Here is a 20717-nt window from a genome sequence, read left to right as displayed (position 1 = left end):
GAAATGCTTATTAATCATCATAATCTCCCCAAATGCTAATATCTGCCATGTCTTAGCCAGCCTTCATTTCTAGAGAACACATACACCAAACACACACACACACACACACACACACACGCACTCTTTTGGTGGAAGAGGGACAGAGGGAGAGGGAGAAAGATGGTAAGCAGGCTCCACACCCAGCACAGAGCCCTAAATGGGGCTTGATCGCACAACCCTGAGATCATGACCTGAGCCCAAATCAAGAGTTGATGCTTAACCAACTGAGCCACCAGGGGCCCCCCCACACTTTCTTACAAAATTCCCTTCCTTACAGTATTATAGATACGCCAGCTGTTTTATAGCACATTAAGAGTAAAGGACATTAGAAATTGAACTGATATTTATATGGAGATCCTTGCACGTCCATTTCACTGACTTTCTGGAATGTTCTAGGACATTAGGACAATAGCCTAAGACTGAGATCTGTCCACTGTCATCCGCAAGCCTGCAAGGGCTAAATGACCGTGAATTCTCTTCTGAGCTTAGGAACAGAGAAAATGCAGAATGGTTATGAAAATCCAACAAGCAAGTGCTTTGCGAGCCATAAACCACTGTGTGGTGCTGAGGTCTCCTTCTCTCAGTCACCTGGCCTTGCCCTGCCCTGTTAATCGGTAAACTGGAGTGTCTGATGGGAGGGTGCTTGGTCTTCCGAGCCCTGCAGACCGATGCGGCCAACCCTGCCTGCAGTATCCCACTGCAACCTGCAGAGGGCGGTGGAAGACTGGACATGAGACCAAACCCAGCCCGCCCAGAGCATCCATCCGGGGTTAGTTACCAGGGAGCTGACTGAGGATCTCAGTGTAGACAGAGTATTTTCACAAGCTGGACTTAAAGCTGACTTAGGGTTTCAGAATGACAAAATCTAGAAAGAACCCTCAGATGATGTGGGTGTGGATCAGCCATGGCAGCCTGAGCTCTTGATGAATGGCCAGTGAGGGGAAGAGGGAAGGCAAGTCCTTCTTTTCTGAGTGTCTGTACCTTGACAGGTGCCACACGGAGTGCTTTACCTACAGGGTCTCATTTAATCCTCCCAGTGGCCCTATGAGGTATAGATTTAATCTCTGCAGCTCCTTGAAGGAGAAGCCCTACCTGTAGCTCACAGAGGACTTTGTCAGCTGGGGGGTGTTTACTCCCCGAGAACCACCCAGGCTTTACAGCCAGGAAGCCTGGTGTATACCAGGAGCTGATCAGCCTGACAAAGTGGGATCAGGCTAAGCAGGCTTCCAGAGGTTGTGGGAGGCACCCTGGATGCTTAGCTATTCACCTGTAGGCGGTGTTGGGTTCTAGTGTTGGCGTGGCCAAGCTGCTCAAATGTTGTCTGAAGGCAGCTGAGGAACATCACCCTACTCCAGAGCTGAGGTGACTGCAAGGCCAGGATGGGGAGGGCAGGATGGATGGAGGGCGTAGGAGAAACCCAAGGCAAAGAATGAGGACAGAAATAGTCCTTGCTTATTGATTTATGACTGGGAACATCCCTGAGCCCATGATATTTTTATCTTTAGTTGAGGGAGAGCTTGGAAGCCATTTGCTGCCTATTTTAGATCCTGGGATAAGGCTATTTGGAACCTGTAGCTTTCTTGGCTGAGGCTTGACATCACCCTGGGGCCCGGCCCCCTAGGCCCAGGGGCCTGCCCTTTTGTTTCATCTTTATCCTGCACGGCAGGAGTTCATGTCCCTAAGGCAGGAGACAAATCTTGTGACAATCTTGTCACCCGAACAAAGCAGCCCATGGATGGGAGTGGAAATGTCTGGCTTTGCCCTTGCACTGGCCCAGCCCTGGCCTTGCACATTCCCCCAGACCAACTCAGCATTCTAGAGCATGGGGACCATCGAGCTCAAGCTCTTTGAGAGCTGAGAAACCTAAGCCCAGAGAGGGTCACTGACTTGTTCAGGGTCCCATAGCCCTTCAGTGAGATGGACAGGCTTAAGACAAGGGTGCCCAACTCCTGGTGCAGACTCTAAATCAGACCTCTGCTGGCCACATGGGCCTGCTCTTATGCAATTGAGTCAGGTTGCTGGGGGCTCTGATAGACATTTAGTTATACTGGTTGAGAAGGAGATATGGAGGTCTCCGGGCCCAAGGCAAACACTGTGGCAAGGGGGGCATATGACTCAGCTTCTGGAGCAGGATCATAAAATGGGATTCTTTCTTAAGCCCCACCAATTGGAACAAAACAGTAAGTGGAAAACATCCCCTCATTCCAGAGTGAGATGCTAAGTCATCTATGCGAGATTTGTAGAGGGTGTGGCTGGAAACTGCCACCTTTAGCTCATCATCTACCTCAAGAAAATAAAGGGTTGAAATGGAGTTTCAGAAATTGGAGAGAGAGGACTTCTTTGAATATAGCAAGCTGTATATCCTCCCTGCCAAAGAGAAAGAGCAAGGGAGAGAGAAAGAAAGGGAGACAGATTGTATTATGGGGGTGGGGGCGGGAGTGGGGTGGGAGTTCTCTCCAGTCAGGCCATTGGAGGGGGGGCTTTCAAGAAGACCACTCAAAAACCCAAACCGTAACAGTTGCTTGGTTGATCTTAACTGTACCTCGAGTCTCAATCATTATCCAGGGCTACTTGCCCCCATTATCATAAAAATGTCCTCTGGTCAAAGCATCATCAATTTCCTCTACTGTTCCATTGAATCCTCCTCTTTTCCCAAGATAGCAAATGAGTCCCACACAAAAGTGACTGTGTGTGGGAGGCTGTGTGCCTTGCCATTGTTGATTCCTTATATGTTAACATTTACCTGGGCTCTGAGGAAGTGGCATGCATTGCTCTGATGGTATACCTAAAGCAAAAACATCTGAGAGCCAGAAGGGACAATTCCAAAGGACCTAGCTCAGTGGTCCTCACGTGGGAGTGGTTTGTCCCTCAAGGGGACATTTGGCAATGTCTGGGGACCTCTTTGGTTGTCACAGCTAGGGAAGGGGTGGTGACTCCTGGCACCTGGTGGGTAGAGTCCAAGGATGCTACTAACATCCTGCAAGGTACAGGGCAGCCCCCTGAAGCAAAGAATTATTTAGCCCCATAAGTCAACATTGCTAGAGATGAGAAACCCTGGTCTATCCAACCATCTGTATATCGGAGAGGTGACTGAGGACTCTGGACATGGCAGTGGCAAAATTAAAGCCCAACTTGTTCTTTCTACTGACCTTGCTGACTCTCTACATTATAGCTTCAGTTCTGTGTAGCAAGTGTGTGAAATGGAATGAATGGAATGGAAGCACGGTGAATGGAAACCTCCTAGTGCAAGAACATACCAAGCAATTCTTATTTCTAAATGGATACTCCAGAGGTATCCATTCTGTGAGGGATTGCCCACCCTGCAAAATATAGATATCTGTATCATATCTATCATATCTATCATATCTATCATATCTATCTATATCTATATCTATATCTATATCTATATCTATATCTATATCTATCTATATCATATAACTTATACATATATATCCAGAAAGGCAATGTCTGATCTATTAGTTGAGTTCCAAGTGTTGTATTTTATAACCAGATACACTGTGAATTTGTTTCCTTTCCTATGGTCTATTTTTAAGGCATTTCTTTCTTAAATAAAAAAATTAATTATAGTGCATATCAAACATAAGTAATACAGAGAAAAATCAAAGACAAATATATACGTCCCACCCAATTCTAAAAATGTTTGCTTGCCCACATTTGTTTCCCATGTTTAAATATTAATGTTATAAGTAGAGTTGAAACCCTCCAGTGTATGTCCCACCCTCAGGCTTTCCTCTCTGCCTTGAGTAATCTGTGTCCTAAGGTTTGTGTCTCTTCTCCCCATTCATGTTTTTATATTTTTACTGTATATATATATATATATACACACATATATCCACGAGCAATGTATGTACTCGTGCACGAGTGCGTTTTAAAATTCATACCCATAAGCCACCAGAATAGCTCACATTTAAAAGAGTAAAAACTCAAGTATAAATAAGATGCAGAGTAACTGGATCTCTCATATAATGTTAGGGAAGTAAATTGGTAAAACCACTTTGGAGAACTATTTGGGAGTCTGCTAAAGCGGAAGGCATGCATATACTCTCTGGCCCAGCGATTGCTGAGCACATACCCAAGAGAAGTGTGTGTGCATATGCACCCAAAGAAAAGTCCAAGATTCATCACAGCAGCACTGCTTGTTAAGACCCAAACTGAAAAACCCCAGAGGTAGATCACTAAGAGGGATGTAAATTAATTGTGGCATATTCATGCAATGGAACCTGGGCACAGGCCAGAGTGAGTAAGCTGTAGCTCCATGCTTCAGTAACCATGCAGCTCACACACACAACACGGAATGAAAGAGGCCAGGCACAAAGTGAGTACACACTTTTTATGTGTAGGATCCCATGTATGTAAGTTCAAAACTAGGCAAAACTAACCTATGGGGTTTGGGGTTGCAGTAGTAGTTATCTCTGGAGAGGCATAGTACCTGGAGGAGAGTGAGGAGGTCTTTCTGGGCTGCCTGGTAACGTGCTAGTTCTTAATCTGGGTGCTGATTACAAGGACCTGCCACTTTTTGAGAACTCATTGAACTGTTCATTATGATTTGTACACTTTTATATATGTATATTTTTCTTCAATAAAAAGTTTTCTTTGAAAAAAACTATGTCCGTGGTATCATATGGGGATAACCTTTCCCAGCTCGAGTTTCTTTTTTTTTTTTTTTTCAAATATTTTATTTATTTATTCATGAGACACACAGAGAGAGGCAGAGACACAGACAGAGGGAGAAGCAGACTCCTCACGGGGAGCCCGATGTAGGACTCGATCCCTGAACTGGGATCATGCCCTGAACCAAAGGCAGATGCTCAACCGCTGAGCCACCCAGGAGTCCCTCAGCTGGAGTTTCTGTTCAACATTACATTACCTTCCCCCACTTTTTCCAGAGAGAGAGTGCGTGTGTGCATGCACATGTGGGTGGGAGGAGGGGCAGAGCAAGACACAGGGAGAGAGAGAGTCCCAAGCAGACTCCGCACCCACTGCAGAACCCCACACGGGGCTCGATCTCAGGACCCTGAGATTATGGCCTGAGCTGAAATCAAGAGTTGGCTGGCTTAGCTCACTGGGCCACCCAGGTGCCCCTCAACATTACCCTTTGGATATGTAACCATCTTGGCCCATTTCATCTGGTTCAGTCATTTATGGGTTACATTATGTTTTCTTAAATGTACTCGTCAAAATGTATTTTTTCATCCCTCTGCTGAGGGATGTTCATGCTATTTCCAAGCTTTCATGATTACAAACAACACCATTTGGTGTTTCTCTCCTGACCATGTTCTTTTTTTCTCACTGTCTTCCATTGGCTTCAAGCATTTTCTTCCCTTCCTTCCCTGTTCTCTCTGCTAGTTTGGCAGTTCTGCATTTTATTTCTACTCTTTTAAAGGTAATTGGTACATTTTTCACCTGCCCCCTGTATTTAGCAAAGCCTGCATTTATTTAATATTTACGTGCTGTCACCACAGTGGAAGAACCTCGGAATGCATTCATTCCGATCTTTCTCTTCCACCATGCTTCTATCACTGAGCACCAACATTTGACCTGGTTTTAACACTCGTGTGAGTCATTAGCAGTGTGATTCTTGTGCAGTTGAGCATTTAGTAATGCTCATATGTTTACCTTTGTTTTTCTCTTCCCTGCCTTTATAACCCACTTCTTCCTTCTGGGTTCAATGTCCTTCTTTCAGAAACACACCTGTTAGCAGTATTCCACTCAGAGTTTGTGAATGGTCAACTTAGTCTTTTTTCAAAACATCTTTATTTTACCTTCTTCCTCCAGTGATGGCTCCTCTGGGTATTGAAGTGTAAGTGGCGGCTGTTTCTCCCAGTCCTAGGACCATCGCTTTCTGGTGACAGCCCAACAGCCATTCCCTTGCAGGTAGAGTCTTCTGTCTCCCTGGCTCCCTTTCTACTGCTAAGATATTTTATTTCAAGGTATTCCATTGCGTAGGTATGGAGAAACTTTTAATACATGATGTTGGAGATTCACTCACTTTTTCATTCCTATGCTGGCATCAAAGGATGTTGGTGGGGGTCTACTCTACTCAGTCACTCAGAGACCAAGGGTAGCAGAGGCTCCCTCACCGGTAGTAGTTGCATCAGTGGGGATGGGAGCTCTTCTGGGAGCTCTTGTTCTTGACATCCTGACTTTGAGTGCCCTCTTCTTTTCTGGAAAGTGGGGGTTTCCCTTTCTTTCCTTTGAGCTCAGCTGGGTGTTACATTATTTTACTTTTTTTTTTTTTAACAACATTTGTATCCATTTGAAGCAGAAGAAGAACATTCATTTAATTAAATCTTCATGTTGCCAGAAGTCGAATGTTTTAAGAGGTTATATACTGAAACATTTTTGATCCTAACTTTCAATCCTGTTTATTTTGTGTACAGATTTGCGTCTTAGAGCCAACTGCTAGAGCGCTCAGATTCCAAGCATCCAAAAATTAGCATAGCCTACTTCTGCACATTCTGGTTTTTCTTAATGCTGTCACTTGCCATCATCAATCAGCTACTCCTTTGTATATTTGCAAATATTTCTAGGGCCCATTGCCACAGCAACTCATTTTACTAAACAATAACCACCCATATAGGTCATGAGACATCCTTCCGGCAAAAACTTAACACTGACTACATATGAGGAATGTGCTCTGCCCTGGAAGGAAAATAAAGGTGAGGAGGCCTCAGATACTGCCCTGCATAGCACACAGTCGGGCAGGAGAAAAATACCCCTGATACAGGTGGACCATAGTCAAGGCTGAAGAAACTTAGGAGCAGAATGCTTGGATGGAGAAATCAGAGAAGGTGGCATTTGTACTGGTGCTGAAGGATGGTGTGTTAGCTTTCCAATGTGGCCCTACCAAATTACCACAAGTTTCATACATTAAAATGACACCTTGCAAGGTACAGCATGGGACTAGAGTCAGTAATACCGCATCGCCTATTTGAAAGCTGCTGAGAGTTAGTGTCCCACAGTTCTATAGGCCTGGGGTGTGAGTACAGCGTGGCTCTATTAGATCCTTTGCTTGGTTTCACAAGGTCAAAATCAGGGTGTTGGCAGGGCTGCATTTCTTTCTAGAAGCTCTGGAGATGAATCTGCCTCCAAGCTTGTTCGAATTGTTTCGATCCTTGTGGTGACAGGACCGAGGTCCCTTTTCCCTGCTGGCCATCAGAAGGGGGCCTGCCTTTCCTCCTAGAGGCCACCACACTCCCCTAAATGCTTTATGTGTGGCCTCATCCAGCAGTGGGAGGTGAGTCCCTCTGATGCTTTGGATTTTTCTGACTTCCTTTGCCACATCTCTTCTGACCCCAGCTGGAGCAAGTTCTCTGCTTTTAAGGGCACCTGTGATTATACTGGGTCCACCTGGAGCATCCAGTCTAGTCTCTCGATTTCCAGGTCTGTAACCTGCACTGCATCTGCAGACTCCCTTTCGCCAAGAGAGGTCACGTACTTACAGGGTCCAGGGGTTAGGGGGTGGATATCTGGGGAGAGCCTTTACCCACCTAGCACTGATGGGTAGAGTTTACCTACATTGGGGGCATGCCAGAGGGCTCCTCAGGCCCAGGGAATGGCAAGGACAAACTGTGGAGGCAGGAGCTCACGTGCAAGGAGCAGTGAGAACAGCTGGCTTTCCTTGGGCGTAAACGGGCCAGTTTCTTCCAAATGATGAGATACGTGTGTGCAAGAGTAAGATCTTCTGAATGGGAGCCCAGCAGCCACAGGCTCCTGCCCCAAGGGCATGGGGAGTGCAGGGCCATCCCCTCAGCCCTGTGGCTGAAATTGCTGTCTAGGCATTTCTAGGCTTCCTGCATATGCTTTGGTCCTCGCGATTTAACAGCATAAAAGCCAGGCACCTTCAGTAAGTAACTTTTATGTATTATTACCTATCCATTGCACAAAGTGCGGGCAAATCAGAAGAGAATGTGATAAGCACCATTCACCAGAGCACTCAAACAGAACTGTTAATGTTATGTCGTTTTGTGAGATGCCTTTAAAAGTTAGCAATATATGCACCCAGCTTTCCAGGTCTGTTCATAGTCTTCCTCGATGTCATCTTGAATGGCTAGGTGGTTTTCTATTGTATGGGTGGCACCGTGGTTTATTTAACGAGTCCCCGATGTTGACATTTGGCTGGGTCCCAAGTTGTTCTATTAACATAAACAACTCTGAGATGAACACAAGGCTTGTTTGTATAGACATGCTGAACAGGATGTCATCAGACCCTCAGCAGGAATGCAGAGGGGGGCCTGGGTGCAGTCCCAGCTGTTAGGGTGCATGGGCAGTTTCTTCATCCCTGCCTCTCGCCTGTCCCCAGGAGTGCTGTTTGTTGTTAACTTGCTCCAGCTACACCGGAGAGGGCTCTGCTGGGGACCCTGGAGCTGTGGCATGAGGAGGGGGCCTCAGGGCAGCAGCTGAGGGCTAGGGAGGACCATGGAAGAGCCCCAAGGGTGTGGCTGGCCCTGAGCCCTGGTGAGCAGAAGACCAAGGGAGACGTGCCTGAGCTTCCCAGGATGTCTCTTGGATGTTGTTTCCTTTGGAAGGAAAGGAAAGTACACAGCAAAAGTATGTTGTTTCACTAGGCTGAAGGTGGATGGACATACCATTGCTGCGGGCTGTAGCTAGGACGGTGACAATATTTGTGCTTCCCTGGCTTTGTCCAGCTCCTGCTACTCTGTTTTCCCTTGCTTCCAGCTGCCTGAACAAAATGGAAGATCTGAAAACTAAATGAGTTCCTCTGGGTGGGGGAGTAGGGATTGACTGGGAGAGAGCACAGGGATCCTTCTGGGGTGAGGAGACATTCTGTATGTTAAATGGGGTATGCGTTATGCATCTATCAAAACTCAGGGAGTGTTGCAAATCAGCTATGCATTCACTGTATATAAATGAGCCTCAGTATTTAACAAAAAATTTAAATGTTTGACATTTGCAAACCAGCAGGATCTTGCTATTTTTGTGCAGGTTAACATAAATGAGATAAGGTAGAGTAGAAACAGGAAGGAAGGCATGGGGCGGGGGGGGGGGGGGGGGGGGAGGGGGGAGCGCTGTCAGGGGCTGATCTCCTCAGGATCTGAGCCAGGGGATCTCGGGTGAGAAGCTCAGTTTAGTGGGCTCTGACCCTCAGCCCTCATCTGCATGAAGGAGACATAGCCCTGCCTTGCAGGCTGCTGCTGTGGTAAGGATTTCAGAACCTGTATATAACAGCCCAGCGTGGTGTCTGACAAAGGACAGAGGGTCAACATGTGGGAGTCATTCTTGAAACTTTTCCAGGGATATCAGGCTGCTGTTGTGCTCTGTAATTCCTCTGCAGGGTGTGGAAGAAGTCAAGCCCCCCCCCCCCCCCCCCCCCCCCCATGAAGAGGGGAAAGAAGATAGGGCCTGGGGATGCTTCTAACTGCTATTTCTGAGAGCCAGAGAAACTCCCACCTAGGATTGCCATGCTGTACTTTTCTGGGGGTGGGTACTGGGGAAAGTGGACTGTAGGGGGGTGAGGTAGAGGCCCAGGGACCTCGCGGTTCTGACAAGAGGAGGTGGCCTGGGGTGCAAAGCAGATAAAAAGGAGCCATGTAGCTGTGTGCAGCAGAGTGCTGGTCATGTGACTCTGCCTGCAGCCAGCCAGCCCTACCCTTTATACTGCTGCGTGCAAAATGAACCTGGTTACAACAATAAAATATTAATCTAAAGTAAATTTTGGAGAGATTATATAAATACACAACTGCTTTAGCTTTAAGATTACTTATGTTTGAACAGCAGGTTGCATGTCTTAAAGTCTAGCTCCTGAGAATGTATGTGTAGGCCACGCTTGCGTTGATATCAATCTGCACCCCTACAAACTAGAGGGCTCCCCATGCAACCCATAATAAGTTAATCAACAAAGAGGAGCTAACCGTAAGTTATCATCAAAGACCAAGAAGAGCAGTAATTTAAAATCATGACCAGCTCAAGATAGTCCTATAGTTGCAGCAAGTCATTCTAGACTCACTGGGGACTTGTGGTGACTTTTTTGGGCCTGTGCCTCACGCAGTCCACAGGAAGACCTCATACTGCATTGCTGCCTTCTTCCTTGGGAGAACAGTGAGTTGGGGTCCACTGTAAACCTTAGTAAATTTTAACATGAGTTAACAAGTCCCAAATACTAGTAATTCAGTAATAACTTTACCAGGTAGGTATTTGCTAAGTAATCTTCTGATGTAAAATGAAATTTTATACAGATTAAAGGGAGGACCTTTGAGTGATGTAGAAGAACCCTCCCAGCACTCCAGGGGACTAAATATTCTACACTGTCAAGCCTTGGCCTTGAGCAATAGAGTTGCCTGAGATAGTTAATGAAAATGCAGCTTCCAGGGCCCCCCTTGCAGAGATCAGATGAGTCAGGATTGGGACCTACGAATCTTCATTTTAAACAAACACTTGTTTAATTCGTTTAAAATTAAGAAGGGATGCTGATGTAGGTGGTCCAAAAATAGGAATTTATTGCAAATGCCCCAGAAAAGATTGTGGTATCACTGTGGGCCAGGTGCTGTATGCACCTGATATTCTGAGAGCGTCTCCAGGATGGGTGGGTGCTTTTAAGAATTCTGGGTGGTTCATATAGCCAAAGGTGGGGAAGGCAGTGAGGACGGACCCAAACAAAGTAGGCTCCCTCTGTGGGAGGAATGTTGTGATCAATGAGTGGTGGCAGCTTGGAGAGAATTAAAGGCCTCCTGGTAAGGGTGGGGCTGAGGGACAAGAGACTTAGAAGTCAAGGCCAGAGAGGCAGTGAGAGGGGGAGAGGACCATGGAAAAGGCTGGAAAGACATAGAGGAAGTAGTAGAGGAAAAGAAATACATGGCATCAGTTACCTACCTCATTCACTGCTCACTACTGTGCTGTGAGCTGGGCACTAGCATACCCTTTTACCAGTGGGGAGATGGTGCTTGGAAAGGTTAACCAATTGGCCAAAATACGTATGGAGTCAGGATTTCATCCCAGGTTCATATAGTTCCTGACGTTTTGCTCCTTACCTAGTGCTTTGTCAGGCAAGTAAATGATAGGCAACCACTCTATCCAGCATTTATTCAGTATTTCATTCATTCACCCAGCATGAATGAGCTTCTACTAAGTGTGAAGAGCTGAGATAAGGGTAGGGGACTGACTGATAAACAAAAAGGACATTTTCTGAGACTTTTTAAAAAAAGATTTTATTTATTTATTCATGAGAGAGAGAGAGAGAGAGAGAGAGAGAGAGGGAGGCAGAGACACAGGCAGAAGGGAGAAGCAGGCTCCTCACAGGGAGCTTGATGTGGGACTTGATCCCTGGACCCGGAATCATGCCCTGAGCCGAAGGCAGACACTCAGCCGCTGAGCCACCCCGGTGTCCTTTTCTGAGACTTTGATAGAAAATACACACAATAGGCAACCATGTGCATAATTGCGACTTTGTATTCTTTTTCGTTGTAAGAATAAGAAAGGAAAATTGCAAGCTTTATAAGAAAGACAGCAGGAGTTCTTCATTTAGACTGAAGGACTAGAAAAGGCCTCTGTGAGAATGTGATATTTGAGCTGAGACTTGAAAGATGGATAGGAATTAGTCTAGCTGGAGTGTGGGGAAGAATGTTCCAGAACTGCACTATCCAAAGGAATTTTCTATGAGCATGGAAATATTTCATATTTGTGCAATCCAACATGTAGCCTCAAGCCACCTGTGACTATGGAGCACTTGAAAAGTGTCTAGTGTGACCAAGGAACTGAATTTCTAATTTTATTTAATTTTTATTAACTTAAATATAGATAAGCAGAGAGCCACGTGTATCCAGTGGCCATTGTATTGAACAGCACAGCTCTATAACCAAGGGAAAGTTTATGCAAAGCACCTGAGCTCAATAAGGGTTTGGCAGCTTCCAGAAACCTAAAGTGTTAGGTACAATGAAGAGCCAGGTGAGGCCAGAAGGGAGTGGCATTCAGAGTACGAGCACCTGCAGGCCTCAGGTGGATTTTCAGGTTTACTGCAATAGGGATGTTGAGGTTTTTGAGAAGAGGAATACCTTGGCCAATTTTATGTCTTTTTTTAAAAAAATATTTTATTTACCTATTCTTTATGTCTTAAGAAGTTTGCTCTGGGCTGGGGCAAAAGTATTATAGGCGGTGAAAGTGGGAGAAGAGAAACCAAGGAGAAAGCAATGTTAGTGGTTCGGCTTAAGGTAGAAAATGGAAATGAGAGAACTGAGTGGATTTGTGGTATAATTTTCAGACAGAATTTGACCCAACCCATGGTTTTAAAGATAGAATCTGGCTTCCTAGATCTGTGTTTTCTAATATGGTAGCTTAGAAAGCTATGTGGCTGCTTACATTTAAATTAATTAAAATAATTATAACAATAATAATTTTAATAGTTTTTAATAATAAAGTTTAATTCATTAAAATAAATGAAATAATGTGGCTTGCCTGCCCTAGGCACATTTCACATGCCCAGTGGCCACGTGGGGCCACTGGCTGCCACTATCAGACAGCAAAGCTTTAGTGAGCTTTCCCACCATTGCAGAAACTTCTATTGGATAGTGCTGAGGTACTTGGAAAAGTATTTAAAATAGGATCTAGAAAAGATCAAAGAGTTCATCAAGTAAAACACCCTCATATTAGAGGTGACAAGCCTGAGGACGCTCAGCTGACATTGCTAGAGCAGTACCTACCCCAGGCTCTCAGCCAGAAGCCGCCTCCACTCACCTGCTTTGTAAGCATCATTGACAGAAACACCAGCTTTCCAAAGGGCTTTGCTTCCTAAGCAAAAGGGCTTGCTTCAAGAACAAGGGCAGAGCAGCTCTCGCTTCTCCTTAATGTTTGTTGATGAGAAGAGGTACAGGGGCAGGGCAGAAGGTTGTATGAATGACCTGATGACCCTGCTGGACAAAAGGTGAAGTAAGTTGCTGCGGGCAGGGGCTGAGTAAGCAAAGCTTCCTGGAAGGCTCAGGCCTAATTCTGACTCAGACCATTTAATAGTTCCATGGCAGCCTGGAGAAGGAAGAGTGACATATAAACAATAAAACACAATCATTATTTCCAGCTAGCACTGCCCAGCTCTGGAGACCCAGGGAATAGGGTTCTAGTCCCCTCAGCGGAAAAGAATGCATGACCCTCTGAAACCACACACCGCACAGCGGGACTCATTTTGTCATTCAGCCCCATGTGCTCACTTGGTATCTCCAAAGACATCCCAAAGAAGTGGGTTCCAAAGAACTACCACTGGCTCACACTTTATGTATGAGTCTAGACCCCAAGTGGGTCTTGTCTCCAGAGAAGCAAAGAGAAAAACAACAAGAAAAAACCTGAGCTAGCAAAGCTTCCTGGTGACTTGGTAATTCTGGGAACAATGAAGTGAGTACACAGGAAGTAGGTTAAAAGACAAAAAAAAAAAAAAAAAAAAAAGCCCTGTTTTTGTCACCTCTGAGCCTCTAGTGATGGGCAGGGCTTAGCTTCAGATGGGTCAAGTGGAGGAAGGGGATGGGGAGGCTGCCTGGGTGCAGGCTTGGGAAGCCAAGGAAGACACAGTGGAGGTCAGCAGGTGTCTAAGACTCTGTGATCCACCCGGGGCCCTGACTTGCTGAACCTGAGACTGCTTCCCTGTGGACAGTGACATGGGTTTGTCTCCACCTTCCTTCCAAGCTTAGGCTGCTCTGGCTTACAGCACTCAGGGCCACCATATTTACCCTTGATGGAGGCAGTGGCATTCTGATGGCCTGTCAGTGTTTCCTGTTGCCCTGCATCTTTTTGGACTATGGACAGATGACCTATGACTACGACACATGAATGTCATCTCCTTCCATCAGTGCTTGGACTCACGTCTTTCATGTTAGCATTACCGTCAGTACTTGAACAGGACAGCCATGTGTTGAGTGCGGCCTACGTGCTGGGCACTGTGCGAAAGCTTCTCGTGCATTAGTTCACGTAAACCTTGTAATACCCTGTAGGACTACGTTCTCTCCACTTTACCAATGAAGAAAATGAGGCTCAGAGAAGTGAGAGTAACCATATGATCCAGCAATGGTGCTCTTCAATATTTACTCAAACGAGCTGAAAACTTCTGTCCACACAAAAACTTGCACATGGATGTTTATAGCAGCTTTATTCATAATTGCCAAAACTTGGAAGCAACCAAGATGTCCTTCAGTAGGTGGAAGGATAAATAAACTATGGTATATCTAAACAGTGGAATATTATTCAGTGCTAACAAGAAATGAGTTATCAAGTCATGAAAAGACATGGTGAAACCTTAAATACACATTACTAAGTGAAAAAAGCCAATCTGGTAAGGCTGCATATCATATGATTCCAACTATATAATATTGTAGAAAAGGCAAAACAATGGAGAAAATAAAAGTTCAATGGTTGCTAGGGCTTCAGGGGAGGGTTGGATGAATTGGAGCACAGAGAATTTTTAGGGCAGTGATTCATTTATTAAGACCCATAGAATGTACAACACCAAGAGTGAACTCAGATGTAAACTATGGGCTCTGGGTGATGATGTGTCCGTGTAGGTTCATTGATTATAACAAATGTGCTGTTCTGATGGGGGAGGCTGTTCAGGGGCAGGAGGGTTATGGTAAATGGAATGCTGCAATTTCCACTCGACTTTGCTGTGAACCTAAGACCGCTCTAAGAAATAGAGTCCATATTAAAAAAATATATATATATGTGTGTGTCCCTACCTGTCCAAGGTCCCAATGCTAGTGAACAATGGACCCAGGACCCAAATGCAGGGCTAAGTCAAAATATCCTGTTCTTCACTTTCCTGCTATCCTGCCCCACTGTAGTCTTTCATACCTTAATTGACATTGATTCCATGATGTGCCCATTCATTCTATTTTCCAGATAAGGAAGTAGGCTCAGAGAGATTAGCTAACTCACTTGAGTCACCAACTGGGTGGGCGAGGAGCTGAGTAGGAACTTGAATCTAGGTTAGCTGGTTCAAAGCTCTGTGTTCTTATCAGGTAACACATTGACTCTGACCTGGAAACTCATTTGGCCTCGAAACACACAGAGACTGGGGTCTTGGCTGATTGCCTCCACCTAGCAGGTACTACAAGACTTTTGCTCCCTGTTGAGTTCTTCCACCAGCTGCTCAGACTGGATGGAGCCCCGTGAACCCCAGGATTTGGGTCGTGTCTCCCCCAAGGCAAAATGCACAAAAAAGAGCTTTGTCATTGGTCCACGCCTTGAACAAAGGGATGTGATAAATGGAGAGCAGGGGCAAGGGAGGTAACTGGGCTTCCCTCATTTTTTCACCAGAGAAGGCTCAACTCTTCTTCCCTTGAGGGTATGGGATTCTGGGCTGGCCAGACCTCCTGGTTTTGGGGGAAAGCTTGCAACGGGGATGGAGAGGTTCTTTAGAAACCCTGGGAACATTCAAGACTCCCTTCTCGCGGGGCACCTGGGTGGCTCAGTTGTTTAAGCATCTGCCTTTGGCTCAGGTCATGATCCCGGAGTTTGGGGATCAAGCCCCACGTGGGACTCCCTGCTCAGTGGGGAGTCTGCTTCTCCCTCTCCCTCTGCCCCTCCCCCCCGGCTTGTGTGCATGCTTCCTCTCTCACTCACTTGCTCACTCACTCTCAAATAAATAAAATCTTAAAAAAAATTAAAAGACTCCTCTCTATGTCCCCTCTTTAGAGGGGAGTTTGACAATGCCCTCTCTTCCTCTGTGGGTTGAGGATGTACCTGATTTAAATCCTGACTACATTGGTCTTCCTCTCCTTCTAGTCTTTCTTCCTTTTGCTTCTAGGCCACACCCCTTCCTTGTTCTCTCAGGAAAGGTGGAGGGCACTGGCCATGTCTGTCTGGCTGGCAGGCTGGCACCTTTCTTTCCAGGCCAAAATCTACCTTCTAGCCCACTGATTTCACTGCTCTGTGTGGGGGGACAACCTGGAAAACAACCAAATGTTCAATGTCCTGCTGTAGAAAAGGAGCTTAAAACTTAAGCTGATAACAATCAAGGCTGCCCATGTGGAGTTGGGCAGGTTGTATACTGTCCATGGGTGTTTGGTAGAGGGGTGAGTGGTGAATGGGGTCTGAGATAGAGACTTTGCTATCCTGATCAAGCTGTGCCCCTTTAGCCCAGAGGGGCATCTCTATGGAGCACAGAAGTGCCAGGTGGCCTGAGATATTTTCGAGAGCAATGGTGATCACTGTTCATAATCTGCATTACTCTTGTTTTTATTCCTAAATACTAGTTGACATGGCATGGAAAGGGGCTGAACTTGGGAGTCATGACCCCAAGTTCAATCCAACCTGACTTCTCCACTTTTAAGAGATAAGAACTTTGTAAGTCTCTTGGCCTCAATGTACCCACCTCAAAATGCTCCCAAATACATGTTTTCCTTGGCCCTCACACACACACAAAAGGAAAAATCTCTGTAAGGAGAACAAAGCCATGGGTCACCATTCCTGTTTAACAGAGGAAAAGTTAAGTGGTCTGCCCAAGGACGATGAGTGGTAAGTGGTAGGGAAAGGATAGAAGCTGGTCTTCTCTTGTGGCTCCAGCACAGCCCGCCCCACACAGGGTGCCTCAGGCCTGCAGTCAACAGCTCAATGTTCTCAGCACTCATATGTTCCTTTATTATCTTCTGTGAGTCTCAAGGTGAACCAGAGGGGGCGGACGGTGGGTGCATTTAAGGTGGCCAAAGAGATGTCCATTGTTTTTTGTGGGGGGGGGGAATGGTATTGCATTTAAATATTTTATTTATTTATTTTGAGAGAGAGAGAGAGTGTGTGTGTGAGAGAGCCAGTGTGTGTGCAAGGAGGGGGAGGGCCAGAGGGAGAGGGAGAGTCTCAAGCGGACTTCCTGCTGAGAATGGAGTGTGAGGCGGGGCTCAACCTCAGGATCCTGAGATCATGACCTGAGCTGAAATCGAGAGTCAGATGCTAATTGACTGAGACACCCAGGTGCCCCCAGATGTCCATTTTATCCAACACAGGGATGTGAGCGTCCAGCAGGAGTACCGTTAGGGAGCACAGTGCATCAGCCTTTTGCTGAATGACATTCTCACAGTTTTGCATAGCCCCTTGCAGTTTCAAATGCACTTCTAAATATAATATTGAAGAGCTCACTTGATCTCCACAGCTCAGGGAGGAGGCGGTGGTTCCCAGAGCAGCTGTTTTATAGACACGGCCGAGTTGGGGGTGTGCGGAGGAGTGGGCTGACTGGCTCAAGCTTGCCGCCCAGAAGGGCTGGGGGTGCACCTCTAATGGGGCGTTCCAGTGCTGTGCCAGCACCCTCCCCAGGTCACCCTACTGTTGAGTCCATGGCTGCCTTCCTGGCGTCTATGGAGCCCCCACGCCCCCTCTATTGTCACATTCATATTCTCTCTCTCCCTGTCTCCCCCTTCATACACACACACACACACACTCTTTCTCATACATTCTTTTTTTTTTTTTTAAGATTTATTCATTCATTCATTCAGAGAGAGCAAAGAAAGAGGCAGAGACACAGGCGGAGGGAGAAGCAGGCTCCATGCAGGAAGCCTGATGTGAGACTCAATCCTGGGTCCCCAGGATCACACCCCAGGCTGCAGGCGGCACTAAACCGCTGCGCCACCAGGCTGCCCTTTCTCATACATTCTTATGCATTCACACACATCAGCAGTGGAGTGTAGACTTGGACCCCCTCCCCCAGATACATACCCTAGTGGTGGGGTGTAGATTTTGACCCCCCCATATACACACACATTCCAGCTGTGAGGTGTGGACTTGGACCACAGCCTGCTCCCCAGGGGAGAAACTTTCCTTCACCCCAGCCTCTCCAGAGCCAGCTCTACCCCTACCCCCATTCCCCCCAGGCCCCCTGCACCCCCAACACAGACCCAAGCCTGTCCTCACACTGAAAAGACAAGGAAGGTCCTGGCAATTAGAGCTGTGCAGGAGGCATGGGGGAAGAAAATGCACCAACTTCCCCACTTGGTGCTAACACAGGCTTTTCTGTTTTTTCTTTTCTTGAACTTTTCAGCTACGAGGGAAATACACAGACCTTAGTTGGGTTTCTTTTTAAGTAGGAATCAACAGACCTCTTATATCATTTCTTCTAGGGCCTTCCAGACCTCAGGGACGGTTCTGTATGTGGCTCTCCTCCCCAAAGCCCCTCAGAGCAGAGGTCCCAGCTGGAGATGGCCAGCAGGGACCTCACTTCCTCTCCTTGGGACGGCTCAGCCTTTGGGCCCTCCCCACCCCACCTCCCACCATGTGCCAGGCTCTGCTGAGGAAGGTGCCCCTTTAAGGGCTCTGGGTATTTTCAATCATCTTGTGTTTCTGTGACCTGGAGTGGGGCAGGGCTCAGTGGGGGCTCTCTGGGTATTTTTCTTATTTTTGGACAATCAGCAGAGCAGAAATTCCAGGCTGTGTGTATTTAGAGAAGGCCCCAGGGATCCTCAGAGAGGAAAGTGACATGCTGACCTCCATTCAGATGAGCCCCTGGCAGCCTGGAGGCTTCTCCTTTCCACTCCTGGTGCTCTAAACCCAGGACACACTGTCCAGGGGCTCCCCCAGCTGCTGCAAGAAAGGGGGAGAAGCTGGCTGCAGAGTCTGTCATGGGCTGGCTTTGGAGTTGAGCCGTCACCCACCTCTTCCCCTGCCCTGTCTGCCAGGCATTTCCATAACACCTCTTGGTGGCAGGCTGTGCTTTCCTCTGCCTGGGGAAACAGCTCAACTCTGGGCCACTTAAGGAGCAACCTAAAAGACGGAGATGCCAGCATGGCCTCTGGTGCATGGGAGCACCCAACAGATCCTCAGGAAGTGGGCAATTATTCCTGGCTGCTCCCAATAGTCTATTGCTGACTCTGTATGTGAGCTTCTTTCATCCCCGCCCCAGCTACAGCTCCCCCAGGCCATGTGGCAGGTCCCCCAGGACATGCCAGCCAGTTGCTGTTGGTCGCAGACGCTGGCCCAGCACAAACTGACCACCGCCTCCCTCCCCACCGGCCTCAGGCCTTTGGATATTTTTGTAGGGCGCTTACCAGTCTGGGCCCTGCCAAGATCTTCCTTGTACCCAGTAAGCCAGCTGTTGGCAGACAGGTGTGAAAAGAACAGAAAGCAGACATCGTGGTCTGCTGATTTAATTACTGTTCTCCAGAGCAGCCGAGGTTTGGTCTGGAAAGCTCCTAATGGCAGGTCTGTCTGTGCAACAAGAGCAGACATTGTGAGCTTTAAATAAGCGGTTGACAGGCCACTGCTGACAGTAATGTGAGACCAGCCAGTCCGGGCCGACTCCTTGGGCTTCCGCTCTCTTTCTTTCTTGCTGCAGGCAGCAGGCACGGTGCTTAGAGGAGCTCCAGCACCTGCCAGGAGGAGCCGGCAGCCAGAATGGGTGGGTGCAGTGAGCCAGCCCCCCAGGGGACACTGAGCCAGCATTGTGATGTCCAACGTGTGCGTGCCCTTTTCATTTACCCACTCAACAAATATTTATCATGCACCTATTATTTGCCAAACGCTGTCCTTTCCCAGGGACCCAAGAGTGAACGGTGCCTCTCAGTGGTGAAGGGTCAGACACCCTGTCTCTGTGAGACTTTTTATTCTCCAGTGCATTTCAGCAGCTGCTTGCACCTGGCTGGGATGATGGTGCAAAAGAAGGCTCTCCAGCCGCAGTCTCCTGGACCATCATATGGAATTCAGCCCCAGCTCTGAGGAAGCTCCAGTGTTGGCTCTGGAAAACCCCAGTGAAGGAGGATGGTCCTGTTTGCAGCCTCTCAGGCAAATTATGGCCATCCCAGACGGCCATGGGGGCCAGTCACACCCCATGTGTGTGCATGTGCATGTGTGCGGTTGGATAATTTCATCTGCGTTCAAGCTAGAGGGCAGGACCTTATTTATTCCACCTGTGTTTTTTTCCCTAAACTGAGATTATTTTCTTTTTCTTGATTAAGTCCAAGGCCTTGCTTTCTTTCTTTTTATGATGCTAGTTTAACTTTATTTTTTTGAAGATCTTATTTATTTATTTTAAAGAGAAACAGAGAGAGGTTGTGGGGAAGGGGAGAGGCAGAGGGAGAGAGAGAATCTCAAGCAGACTCTGCACCGACCTCGGAGCCTGACATGGGGCTCCATATCATGACCTTGAGATCATGACCTGAGCCAAAACCAAGAGTTGGCTGCTTAATTGACTGAGTCACTCAGGCACCCCTAGTGTAACTTTATTTTTAAATATTTTAATTGAGATATAGTTGACCTAGAACATTATGTTAGTTTCAGGCGCACAACGTGATGATTCTCTCTAAATATAGACACACATACATATACAGAGAGAGAGAAATGATCACCAAATATGTCTATTTAACATCTGCCACCACACATAGTTATAATTTTTTTCTTCTTGGCCCAGATGGCCAAACACACATATGTGTATTGTGGGGGAAGGGCAAACGCTTATCTGTAAGGATTGGCTATTACTTCAGATATTCTCAGGGATATATGGGACGAAAATCATGGGCAACTAAAGTATTTTGCAGGACGTTTGTGTAGAATGAACTATAGAAGTCATGATCCATCCATTTGCATCTGAGTTCAGAGACTAGGGGATCACACAAGAGGCCTTGTCATGGCTCTGGGGCTGTCAGACTCCAGCCTGAGCCACCCCTCCACCCCATCTTCCCTCCAAGTCAGCGAGATGCAGCCATATCATCTCCCCCGTACCATCCTGGACACGTTTGCCTTCCTTCAGC

The 20717-nt window shown here is 47.0% G+C and overlaps 1 long non-coding RNA gene across 1 annotated transcript; it reads right to left on the bottom strand.

Moving 5' to 3' along the window:
• Positions 1-11378: 11378 nt before the first annotated feature.
• On the bottom strand, positions 11379-19351 carry LOC119869775. The gene is made up of 3 exons (XR_005372281.1): positions 19020-19351; positions 18460-18555; positions 11379-12920 (listed from the first exon to the last, which is right to left on the bottom strand). It is a non-coding gene; the product is annotated as an uncharacterized LOC119869775 (long non-coding RNA).
• Between the last annotated feature and the right edge of the window lie 1366 nt (positions 19352-20717).

This window comes from Canis lupus, chromosome 17 (assembly GCF_011100685.1).
Source record: "Canis lupus familiaris isolate Mischka breed German Shepherd chromosome 17, alternate assembly UU_Cfam_GSD_1.0, whole genome shotgun sequence".
Classification (NCBI taxonomy): domain Eukaryota; kingdom Metazoa; phylum Chordata; class Mammalia; order Carnivora; family Canidae; genus Canis; species Canis lupus.
This window is presented reverse-complemented; position numbering and strand designations above follow the sequence as displayed.